The sequence below is a fragment of the Lissotriton helveticus genome, chromosome 10, assembly GCF_964261635.1.
Source record: "Lissotriton helveticus chromosome 10, aLisHel1.1, whole genome shotgun sequence".
Classification (NCBI taxonomy): Eukaryota; Metazoa; Chordata; class Amphibia; order Caudata; family Salamandridae; genus Lissotriton; species Lissotriton helveticus.
In genome coordinates this window covers 1217264618-1217275404 of record NC_136071.1, presented here as the reverse complement: position 1 = coordinate 1217275404, position 10787 = coordinate 1217264618, and the positions used below count along the sequence as shown (strand labels likewise).

Sequence of the window (10787 nt, the reverse complement as noted above, 5' to 3'; positions counted from 1 at the left end):
CCCTTGTCCGGTTAATAAATCACTAATATCCATACAACGGCACAGAAACCCGTTTTCAGATTAAGTCATAGCGCATGCTGTCACATTAAGCAAGCACTATTCCTCCAGCCCCCTAGAAAGCACACCGAGTTCTCAAAACAAACCAAACCACCAGCAGACCTGGGAAATCCCCCGCAGCTATTGTTTTGATTTCGTTCGAGAACTCCTGTAAAGAATGCAAGAACGACCAGTTCTTATGACATCCTTACTGACGTATTATGTCCATCCTTATGTCAAACTCGGCACCTTTCAGGTATAAATATACCGACGCTGCCCTAAGCAAAGACACGGTGGTGATGAGCTTGGAGCAGTGCTACTTGCCGGAGAGCCCAGCTGATGCAGGAAGCCCACGGACGCTGCCCCTCCCTTTTGACGCGCTGAGAGAGACGCTGTCTTTTCTCCTCCCGAGAAATCCAGCCTCCGGCGTTTCCGGCTTGCCCTCGCGGGTGACTGGGATACCGAGTCCTGAGAACGAGATACCAGACCTCCTGCTTTCTATTACCCAGGTACGGAACTGACTAAACCCTTACAGAGAATTCTTGAGTCAGATTCTTGGCAAACCAAACTTAACTTAAACTGCTACTTACTTACTCCCTCCCATGTATTAGGCTTAGGTCAGGTACACCGGGGTAGGCGTATTTAGAAGCACCAGTTGAGTACGTTAGTCAATGTATATTTGTCTGTATATATTTTATCTATTTTAAAGTATCACATGGCTAAGAAACCATATCCATGCTTTTACACTATTATTTCATAATACTCCTTTTACTGTATATCCATGAAGCTCCCCTAAATGTGAAATCTTTTGGAATTTGTGTTGCTGTTGCCTAACTATGTGCCCATTTGTTGGCGCGAATTTTTTCTCCTTCTGTTTTTCTTAAATGCTATACTGCGGTATGCCCCTAGCCGGGCGGGGGGAGGGGTGGGGTTCTTGTATTCCGTCTTCTTGCTGGTCTGTTTTATCCCCACCCAGACACAGCTACTGTAATGATTCAGTATTGAGAGTCCGCGCCCTGCCCTGTTGTCATTTTGTAAATTTTTTCCATTCACAATCCCTCCTCCCTCGGCTCCGATCCGGGTATTTGGTGCATATTCCTCCTCCCGGGGCACGCCCGCAATCCGGATCGAGTGTATGGATAGATGGGAAGGGAGGGGTGGCCTCCTTTTGATTTAAAAACAGCGGGAATGATGCCGGACGGTTATTACCACGGCTGCGGATGCAATATCGGATGCGGAAAAGATTACCCGAAGGTGAGCTTCTGATCCCTGAGATCTCGATTTTGAGCCCTTCTATCTCCCAGGCCCTCCTTTATCACTAGTATATCCGCTCGATTAAGGTATTTGTTCCCTCTATACAAACTAACTAACTCGATCATGAGCTAGTATTCGCACGCTTGAATGAGCCTCTGCCTTTCCCTGACATCGAGCGATTAAACAGGGGATAATTTCACCTTCCACCTACAGATATCCTTTATGAATGTTTTTATGCTTGAAATTCAACCTGTTCTAAAACATTATTATGGAATATATTGTTTTCCATGGCCTGTGTTCTTTCCCTGCTTGACAGACACCGGGATTTACTGTGTCTTCAAAACACCATGTTAAAACATATCATTTTTCGCTGTTCTCTTCTTTAAAAGAGGGCTTCAGCTGCGTGGCGAACAATTGCTCCCGGCACTGTATGGTGCTGGGGGTTGAGACTGCCGCGGAACAAGTTGTCTCTCTGAGTAAGGAAATTGCTGACCTAAAAGCAGATATTTTGGGAGATAACACACTTACCAAAGCTAAGGAGGCCGTAGATAACTTATAAGCAACCATCAAAGAATTTGATATAACAGCCCAAACCAAGAAATTGGAAAAGCTAGCTAGAGACCTTAGACTTTTTGATAAAAAAACTGTGTACCCGTACTTGCAGCCCGACTACTATAAGCAGGATAACCAGGGGCGTTTCACCAACCGTACTCATAGTGGCTACAGAGGAAGACATAATTTTACAACATTTTCCGATTCCTCTTACAGCTCTGGGAGTGACGTGGAGGCAGGACCCAGTTCTTCTTACAATTACCCACCTCAAGAGCTTGGATATCAGCAGTACCCTGCTCAATTCCAGCACTCTTTTTTAGATCAAGGCCGCGGACAATGGCGGCCCCCACGAGGACGTGGCAACCCTCGGATGAGAGGTCAAGCGAGAGGTCAACAACAACAAAATCCTGGCGGTTGGGAAGGCAACAGAGGCAAACAGCAGAAACAAGTCACCTTTCGCCCCGAAGTTCACGGAGAAATTTCGACCAGGAGGAATACCTACAGGTGGTGAACCAGGCATCCATCCAAGATCAGACTGGGGAACCAACCACACCTAATAGCAGTAGGTCATCCCCCAACCCTGTGATCAACATCTCTAATCACAATCTAGACGAAGAAGAGATCAAAGTTTTGAGCAGAGGTCTTTCCTATGTTCCCACGGCTCCACCCAATACATTTCTGCTGAAAACGGAACTATACAGATTTTTTAGGAAGATTAGGTTAAGATACTATTTCCGAAATCAAACTACTAGACAACGTAGTTCCATCACCGGCCTCAGAGAACCCTCCACTTTCTTTCCACCCACTTATGCCATGAGCCATAAGATTTTGGCGTTTGAAGAAATTGTGACCTTTGCAGTGGACCGTACATTGGACCAACGTAAATTTGTCAGATTGAATTTGCCCAAAACAGAGAAAAAGGCATTAATGGAGCTGTGCAACAACAAAGAGCTCGTCATCAAGCCCGCCGACAAAGGTGGGGCAATTGTCATTCAGGACCTTTGTAAATACAAAGAAGAGATCTATAGACAATTGTCAGATGGAGTAAGCTATCAGTTATTATCTACTGACCCCTCACGTGAATTGGCCACCACTATTCTGGCAGCCACACAAAAAGGATTGGATGCTGGCTTTCTTAGTGAGCAGGAATTCAAATTCCTCAATCAAAAGTTTCCACGACTTGCTACTATATATACCTTACCTAAGGTACATAAGAACCTAGAGAGTCCCCCTGGCCACCCAATCGTGTCAGGTTGTGGGTCTATGTTAGAACCTTTGTGCAAATATGTTGATTTTTTCCTAAAGCCGATTGCTCTCAACACTAAGGCGTATCTTCGTGATACCACATAAACTATTAATCTCATTGACGAAAGACCATTCAACCCAGGAAGTGAACTCTTGGTGACGTGCGATATTGTTTCGCTTTATACCAGCATCCCTCAACTTGATGCTTTGGAAGTGATGAGACAAGCCTTAGACAAGCGACCGGCACCTGTCCAGGTTCCCACAGACTTTATACTCGAGCTGCTGAGTATTGCCATGAGACAGAATTTCTTTATTTTCGAAGAAAATTTCTATTTGCAGACGAAGGGGGTAGCCATGGGGGCTACCTTCGCTCCGAATCTGGCTATTATTTTCATGGATCATTTTGAACATTAATATATTTTTTCCACTAATAACCCTTTTCAGAGTAGCCTGACTTTGTGGGTCAGATACATAGATGATGTTCTGTGTATCTGGGAAGGCAGCAAAGAACTACTTCTTGAGTTTCACGTTTGGCTCAACTCCAGAAACCCCCATATCCAATTCACGATGGATTCAAGCAATGAGAAGATTCCATTCTTGGATATTTCGATCTATGTAGATGACAATCGGTTACAAACTACTTTATTTAGGAAACCAACTGAGCGAAATTCCTTACTGCAATATGGGAGTCATCACCCCCGAGGTTTCAAAGACAATCTCCCAGTAGGCCAATTTCTTAGAATTAGGAGAAATTGCTCCACCCGTGGAAATTACATCCAAGAATCTGAGGTTTTAAGTGAGCGCCTCATCTCCCGAAGTTACCCCGCTAGAATGGTGAGACGCGCAAGGAAAAGGGCCTGGTACAATCCACGCGATATTCTGTTGAATCCAGAAATTACCAACCAATCGGAAATGGACCGGATCATCTGTGTAACCACTTTCTCCACACGGAGCAATGAAGTCAAACGTATTATCAACAAGAATTGGTCTCTTGTGTCGGATGAGATACAGCAAACGCAGTTCCCTCTTCATTCTTTTAAGAGGGCCAAAAACATACGGGACATGGTGGTCCACTCGTATCTGAAACCCGTCAGTCAACCGACTCTTACAAGTTTGTGGAATCTGCCTCCATTGGTGGGACATTATAGATGCGGTACATGCTCAGCATGTCAAACCACTATTCAGACTAAGACCTTTGACCGGAAGGACTTACAAGTTAAAACATCACACGAATTGAAATTCGAGTTGTTTGATCTACATTGTCCAATGCCCATGTAGACAGGTATATGTGGGTCAAACACAACAGAAGATTAAGTCACGCCTATCGTCCCACAGTAGCCGGTTACGCTGCAATGTGGCGGGTGCCCCGCTAGTGGAACACTGGCAAAGGGCTGGGCATGCTGTCTCAGATTTGAGATGGTTTGTCATTGAAAAGGTCTCTCTGGGGAGAAGAGGAGGTAATGTCTTGACAGTACTAAACACCCGTGAATCTAAATGGATGTCCCTCTTAGACTCAATCAAAAATGGCCTTAACGAGCAAGATAGCAGTTTGGCACAGTTGCCGGCCCTGGGTTGATGGGGTTACAGAGATCCATCCTAAATTAGATGGGGTCACACACCCTGTAGGTTTGGTATATAAGATAACGAATCCTAATGGGAATATGCTGATGCTCAGTGTGCTCCTGTACTATCTCAAAATACTTTCCGCCATATTCTGGGCTCCCACGATAAGCCACCCGCCTTCAACCTCATGTTTGAGAGTTGCGCGGGCATTTAGAATTATGCTGGTAGTATCTCCCTCAGGATTTGGCTTATAATGAATTTTGTAATAGGAATATGCTGATGTCTGTATGATCCTGTTTATACCATCTTAACATAAAATGTCTTTTGTTCTCATTTTGGGCTCTCACGAAAAGCAACCCGCTTTCAACCTCATGTTTGAGAGTTGCGCGGGTATTTGTAATTGTGTCACGATCTCCCAATTGAGTGTTCGTAAATGACCAGTATAACTTTGGGCAGACTCCGGCATGCATTAGTAAAAAAAATCTTTTTGTTATACCGTTATCCGAGCCCGTAATGAATCACACAATCAAACAATTATTGAAACTTATTTTCCTCCTGTGAGATGGTTACACGAAGACCACACTATCAAGATAAAAAATTCTTATTGTGTGGTCTATGTAGTAGCAATCGTATAGTTCTCCAAGTAACTCTTCCCTTTCCCTTAATGGGATTTTTTATCTGACTCCGCCCCCTAAACTCCGCGTAGCGGGAGTTGCGGAGTTACTGTCCACGGACACTTTTGATCCCATGGGGTATGTGTTAAACAGTGCGTTTTTTTGCAATTTACCCTGGTAATTCACTATCCTTTCCCCTGACCGTTTTCTCCAGTTCCCCATAGATTTATCCGTTATCGTGACTGACGGTTTGGCAGCACGAATCCCGCCGGTTACCAGCTATCGGACACAGGCTGATTACCCGATTACGTGGCACCGACGAGTGTTTTTTGAAAGACGGTTGGACTATTCCGCCCCCGTCGCTCTTCATTTACACACAGGTATGTTATGCTTTTGTAATTGGGTAAAACATACCGTGTGTTTCATATAATTGAAGAGTGCTCTGGCTATCGCTAGCCCTTGACATGGGTCTGCCTACAATCATATTTGCCCATGCAGAGTCCCCTATTAATATCATACTTGGCCTCAGCTCAATACTTGTATAACTGACAATAGACTCCTTGACCCCGTATGCCATACTGGGGCCTTGTATTTTTCTGTGGATAGTTTTAAAGTATTAGATAGATCCTTAAATCCAGTGATTTTTACCCACTAGTTCCAGCATTCGAGTAGCTTCCCTGACCCCCCCTTTTTTGTACCAGAATATTCAGGTCTTGATAAAGTAATTTGGTTTTTTAACCAGTAGTACATAGACGATGGGAAGGCCGCTTGACCACTGGTTGTCCTCTCTCTCCTCTGCAGCTTTTGCGAATTAATTACGCTGTGATCGACCTGCGACTACCGCACAGTCCATCCTATCTCCTCGTCCTGAGCCCAGTTGGGCCTCGACTCCATGGTAATTTCTTCAATTATCATTGTAATTCTTCACCATAGTCTAACTTATAGGGCTATAGTGTAATATCACATTGTTTAATTAACATTTACCAATCTACTATTAATTTGTCTGATAGGATTGCCCCAATCTTCCTGGTTGCATATGTCCTGATGAAGACCCCGCCTAAGGATTGAACGTAGCCTACACATAAGGGTCGAAACGTCGACGGCTTTCTTCTTAGACTTCCGGCACAAGCCCTCTGCATTCTCAAATTGACTGTGTGTCCGCTGAAAGTTTCTTTGTCAAAATATCTCTTCATTGTATGCCCTGATTTTTGGGCTTATGTATTTGAATTATTATGATTGTGTTGGTAACTTTTGTACTCATCACCTGTTTTCTTAACTGTGTTTACCTTTTCCTTGACCTTACACTTCTTCGAGCACTTCCCCTCCCCTTTCCCTCCTTTGGGGCTAAATGTTTGATTTTGCAACTACCTCATGGTATTGATAATAAATTACAGTACCTTGATTTCTCGTGCATTTATTGTTTTGTTAAGTTGTCTAAATAATAGCTGATGTGTGTTAGACACAACACGTCTCTCTTGCGGGGACCCCACCTATATGTATCACTCTTCTTTAAAAGGCCTCAGTATTTACTGTGTCCTGATACGTTCTTTGTTAAAATATATAGGGGCATATTATCAAGGGGTTTTATCTCCGCTTTTTTGGCTTTAAAAGCCAAGAAAGCGGAGATAAAATTATCCCTATTACCTAGCTGTCGCTAACACCAGTTAGCGACAGCTAGTAGGAGATAGCGACCATCTTGGGCCCCGCTTTGCATGTCAGTGATATTTATCACTAATGACATGCAAAGTAGGCGTGCCAAGATGTTAGCGACTGGAAACAGTCGCTAACATCGCTATCTCCTATTACCAACGTTTGGAGATATTTGCGCTAAGCGCGAATATCTCCAAAAACTAACACCTGCCCTGAGCAGTTCTTAGCCATGTTATCCAATGGGAGGTGGATAACATGGCTAAGAGCATTAGCTTGGTAATGCATGAATATCGCTGACTTTTCAGCGATATTCATGCATTGCGGCCGTTTTTTATCGCATTTGCGATAAACCTTGGTAATACCAAGGTTTATCTGCGGTAAAAATCGCCGCATCTTAGCGGTAACATTTTCTCTCTAACCAAGCAATAGCGATAATTATCGCTATTGCTTGGTAATATGCCCCATAATTCTTCACTGTTCATGTTTTTAGATCCTTGGGACTGAATGAAGTTGGCCCGCCCTGGCTGGGCTTTTACATCCCTCGTGTACACGATGACTATCGACCGCTAGGAAAGAAAAAACGTTGAAGCCTGAAATACGTTCGACCGGTAAGTGTTTTATTAGGGTTGTGAACGCGAGACTAGGATGTTGACTATTGAAAGACAGCATTGTGGCTATCCACCATCTTAAATAAACGTCCTTATATATATCCCCAGGTGCTTGTCTCGCTGCATTAACAGCTGGAAGGTGTTATAAGAAAGTAGCCCAGGTATCGCAGGGCCCATAGGTAAGACCCTTCAGAATCAGAAGTCGTTGTTGTGTTTTCCAACTATTTGAATTTCCTAAATCTAACCCCCAAAAAATGCTGGGGCAGATTTATGTTAACTGGCGCATCCCAGGGATGCGCCAGTTAACATGCGCCACAGTGCGCCACAGCTCCGCCACCCATGGTGCGCCGCATTTACAATGCGGCGCACCATGGGGCAACAACGGCACAGATGCGTGACGCATCTGTGCCGTAAAGGTGGCGCATTGCTGGAGTTGCGTCGCAAGCGCGACGCAGCTCCAGCAAGGCTCGGGGGTGCCCATCTCAACAATGCTGCGTCAAGACCTACGCCTGCTTCAAGCAGGCGCAGGCTTTTGACGCAGCATTGGCCTGAAAGTGACTGAGTGAAATCTCATAGATTTCACGCAGCCACTTTTGCGAGGCGCACCTGCCCCGGAACGCCCACCCTGCGCCGGAACGCCCACAAGCGGCGCAGGGCTTTACAACGTGACGCATCTGCCTAGATGCGTCACGTTGTAAATCATTCGTAGGGATGCGCCACGTTTACGCCGCCTTGCGTGACGCAACAGCGGCGTAAACGTGGCGCAAGGGCCTCATAAATCTGCCCCGCTGTTTCCCTGTCCTAAAGTAAAGTCCACATTTGTAAAGCGCACAATCACCAGTAAAGGTCTCAAGGCGCTGGGGGCCGTCGGGAAGATTAAGCGAGCTATTGCCCAGAGTCACATGGTGCTGGGCTAACCTGCCGCCGGAGCCGGGGATCGAACCGTGGTCCCCAGATTCCAGCGTCAGTCGCCCTGGCCGCGGCGCCACACCTCTCCCCTCCTACGCCAGAGCGCCCTTGAACTTGCATTATTGTTCGACTAAATAGACGGTATTTCATCAAAAGTACGTAGATTGTTCTGCCTGTGCCGCTCTACAATCAAGGTATATATTCCAGTTTTAAGGCTTAGTAGATTGTGCACACCCAAACTAGAAATGAACCAACGGGTGGTTACAAATACCTTAGCACCCATGTTTGCCGAACTCGGGCTCTCCTTTGGATTATTCTTAATTGTATTTAGTGTCTGGTCTAGAACTCTTTCTAATTCTCCTCTTCTTGGATGAATGTATTTTTGTTTCATTGTTGGGATTCCAGGTATTTAAGACCCTATTGGGCTTATCATGTATCAGAAAAGGCATCGGTTTTGAAATGCCTTGAATTAGATGCACTACTTTTAGCTCGCTTCAATGTTTTCTGTGATTTGAACTATAATTTTGCACAATATGATGGTAAATAGGATAATCATGAAGTGATGTGATGTGATTTTGTATATAAATAACATGTTATGTACATAATAGTGCCATCCGGTTTGAAAAACAAAAAAGCAAAACGAAAATGCAATTGTATAAAATGAGTTTAAAAGATGTTTCTCTTTTGTTCATCGCAGAATTGTCACGGCTGCAATAAACTGAGTTGCCCCGTTGTGGCCCCCCCTTCGTACACATGCCCTGATGAAGGTGCCGCCGTAGATCGGGCTTGGCACCGAAACGCGCCTTGGCGTGGTGAACATCGGTCCTGCTAACAATATCATATCTCCCCCCAGCATGTTGCTGAGAGGATACTGCAGGACAACCTCAGTGTAATTGTCTGCGATAGGCCGTGAGGTCCTTGGATTGTGTGAATGTGGATGGATGAATCGAATGTGTGAGTATGACCTAGTGGAATGAGTCTGTAAATATGAATGAAAGATGAGAGGGTGCCCGGGGGCTATGTATTTTTCTTAACTGTAAGTGCAATATTGTGTTATGTATTTATTTAAACGATGATGTCTTTAAACACTCTTTTTCATCATTTTGTTATTGTGAAAAATGAAAATAAAAAATATTTATTCTGAAAGTGCGTCAAAAATTCAATGTGCAGTCCGTGACAAGTGAGCTCGAAGTGGTGCATGTTATTAGTAAAGGACTCTTTGTGAGCCTCTGAATTGAACCATATAGGGCAGAGTCTTTGTTCTCTGATTTGGATTTACTTATCACCCCTAATCAGCCAGGCTAGCTTGAAACAGGTATCCCCCAGGAGCAGAGTGACATATCAGAGAGGCGGTGTCCAGTGTCAGCAGTGTGACACGTCAGAGAGGTGGCATCCAGTGTCAGCAAAGTGACATGTCAGAGAGGTGGCATCCAGTGTCAGCAGAGTGACATGTAAGAGAGGCGGCATCCAGTGTCAGCAGTGTGACATGTCAGAGAGGCGGTGTCCAGTGTCAACAGAGTGACATGTCAGAGAGGTGGCATCCAGTGTCAGCAGAGTGACATGTCAGAGAGGCGGTATCCAGTGTCAGCAGTGTGACATGTCAGAGAGGCGGTGTCCAGTGTCAGCAGTGTGACATGTCAGAGAGGCGGTGTCCAGTGTCAGCAGTGTGACATGTCAGAGAGGTGGCATCCAGTGTCAGCAGTGTGACATGTCAGAGAGGCGGTGTCCAGTGTCAGCAGTGTGACATGTCAGAGAGGCGGTGTCCAGTGTCAGCAGTGTGACACGTCAGAGAGGCGGTGTCCAGTGTCAGCAGAGTGACATGTCAGACAGGTGGCATCCAGTGTCAGCAGTGTGACATGTCAGAGTGGCGGTGTCCAGTGTCAGCAGTGTGACATGTCAGAGAGGCGGTGTTCAGTGTCAGCAGTGTGACATGTCAGAGAGGTGGCATCCAGTGTCAGCAGTGTGACATGTCAGAGAGGCGGTGTCCAGTGTCAGCAGTGTGACATGTCAGAGAGGCGGTGTCCAGTGTCAGCAGTGTGACACGTCAGAGAGGCGGTGTCCAGTGTCAGCAGAGTGACATGTCAGACAGGTGGCATCCAGTGTCAGCAGTGTGACATGTCAGAGAGGCGGTGTCCAGTGTCAGCAGTGTGACATGTCAGAGAGGCGGTGTCCAGTGTCAGCAGTGTGACACGTCAGAGAGGCGGTGTCCAGTGTCAGCAGTGTGACATGTCAGAGAGGCGGTGTCCAGTGTCAGCAGAGTGACATGTCAGAGAGGTGGCATCCAGTGTCAGCAGAGTAACATGTCAGAGAGGCGGTGTCCAGTGTCAGCAGAGTGACATGTCAGAGAGGTGGCATC

The 10787-nt window shown here is 45.6% G+C and overlaps 1 long non-coding RNA gene across 1 annotated transcript; it reads left to right on the top strand.

Annotated features, from left to right (window-relative positions):
- The first annotated feature begins 414 nt into the window (after window positions 1–414).
- LOC144784977 (uncharacterized) lies at window positions 415–6666 on the top strand. Its single transcript, XR_013601735.1, has 2 exons — window positions 415–545; window positions 5479–6666. It is a non-coding gene; the product is annotated as an uncharacterized LOC144784977 (long non-coding RNA).
- Window positions 6667–10787: the final 4121 nt, after the last annotated feature.